This window comes from Microtus pennsylvanicus, chromosome 11 (assembly GCF_037038515.1).
Source record: "Microtus pennsylvanicus isolate mMicPen1 chromosome 11, mMicPen1.hap1, whole genome shotgun sequence".
Taxonomy (NCBI): domain Eukaryota; kingdom Metazoa; phylum Chordata; class Mammalia; order Rodentia; family Cricetidae; genus Microtus; species Microtus pennsylvanicus.
In genome coordinates, this window is record NC_134589.1 from 8,933,949 (window position 1) to 8,936,115 (window position 2,167).

Consider the following 2,167-nt stretch of genomic DNA (forward strand, 5'->3'; position numbering starts at 1 on the left):
ATGGCTTCTCCCACGAGCGTGCACAGAGAAGCAGAGATGTTGGTACAGTTCCCGAGGGGACTGGGGATTACAGAGTGTGAGCTGAGAGTTACAAATCAGACGTTGGAGCTTGCCTTCTGATATGTGAATATCACAATTCTGGATGATGCTAAAGTTTATCCCAGCTGTGCTAAGAAAGCTGCTATTGATACAGATGCTGTGCGATCGGCAATCCAGTCCCGGGCCAATCAGTCTCTCACTTCTCCTCTCCGGAGAGATCTTTTATTAGATAATGCAAGACAAGGAAATCAAACCCCTTTGCCATGGATCAAGCCATACTCAGATCCTAGATTGTCTCCTGACATCTATTGCTTAACTGCCCCAATCTATAGGTTTAAGTCGTTACAGAAAAAGGTACCTACTCCTGCAGGAAGAATAACCGTTCCACGGGGAAGTGCTGGTTCAGTTCCTAGCAGACCCAGTACTCCCATGCTAGGCACACAAACTCCACAAACCATGTCTCTCTCAACTAAAGTAGGCACCCCAATGTCCCTCACAGGACAAAGGTTTACAGTACAGATCCCCCTTCACAGTCTCCTCGGTCCCCAGCTATCAAAGCTTCAATTCCCGCAGCCCTGGCAGGTCAGAATGTTCTGGCTAATCCGTCATTAATTGGGTCCACGAACATTCTCAATACTATGAATACAGTATCACAAAATACAGCCAATGGGTCCACAAATGCGCTTGAAAGAAAACGTGGAGATGATGCTGATGACTATGAAGATGATGGTGACTGTGATTAAGTTGTAATCTAGCCTTGATGCATGTAACATGTATACTTGGTCTTGAATCCATTGTACTGAGATCAAACAAGTATGTTATATGTTTTAAAGTTGTATTTTAGAAAATGGTATTTAATAAGTATACTTACTATGCGTTACAATTGAAATGCTGTTTTTTATTTTATTTTTTTTAATTTGTATTGCTTTGTAAATAATGCCATTCAAAATTTCCACTTCCTCCCCTCCTCCCATTTCCTTCCCTCTCCCCCACTTACCCTCCTCTCTCCCCCTCCAGTCCTAAGAGAGGGCAGGGTACCCTGCCCTGTGGGAAGAGAAAACAAACTACCTTTTTTTTTTTCATTTTACATACCAATCCCAGTTCCCACTCCCTCCCCTCCTCCTATTCCCTCCATCTTTCCCCCACACTTCCATCCACTCCCCAGAGAGAGGAAAGCACATTGCTCCGAGGAAGGACCAAGGCCCTCCCCCACCATATCCAGGCTGATCAAGGATTCCATCCAAAGAGAATGGGTTCCAAAAAGCCAGTACAAACAACAGGAGGCAAATCCTGGTGCTACTGCCAGTGGCCCAGCCATACAACTGTCACCCACATTCAGGTGGTCTAGCTTGGTCCTATGGTGGTTCCTTCCCTGTCCAACTGGAGTTGGTGAGCCCCCATTAGCTCAGGTTAACTGTTTCAGTGGATGTCCCCATTATGGTCTTGACTTCTTTGCTCATATTCTCCCTCCTCCCACTCTTCCACTGGACTTTGGGAGCTCAACCCAGTGCTCCGCTGTAGGTCTCTGCCTCTGTTTCTGTCAGCTGCTGGATGAAGGTCCTATGGTGACTTTAATATATTCATCAATCTGACTACATGTTGAGAGGAGCGGAGCGGCGGGTTGCGTTCCTGCCGCCCTGGCTCACGGCCGCCTGGCTAGCTTATACCCCGAAATAACAACACACAAACTGTATTCATTTAAACACTGCCTGGCCCATTAGTTCTAGCCTCTTATTGGCTAATTCTCACATATTGATCTAACCCATTTCTAATAATCTGTGTCGCATCACGAGCTGGTGGCTTACCAGGGAGATTTTTATGTTTTTGGTTGTGAGCCTAGCCTTTAACGGCTGAGCCATCCCTCCAGGCTGCCAGGGAGATTCTTAACCTGCGTCTGTGTCGGATGGGAGAATCATGGGGACTGACTGACTCGGCTTCTTTCTCCCAACATTCTGTTCAGTCTTCTCCTCCTACCTAATTTTCTGTTCTATCAAAGGGCCAAGGCAGTCTCTTTATTTAACCAATGAAATTAACACAAAACAGAACACTCTCCCCCATCAACTACAGAGAAAGGCCAGTTTGGACACACTCTCCACTATTGCTTAGGGTCTTAGCTGGGGTCAACCTT

At 46.2% G+C, this 2,167-nt stretch overlaps 1 pseudogene; it reads left to right on the forward strand.

The window, feature by feature from the left end:
- On the forward strand, positions 1 to 782 carry LOC142859887 (transcription initiation factor TFIID subunit 9-like; annotated as a pseudogene).
- Positions 783 to 2,167: the final 1,385 nt, after the last annotated feature.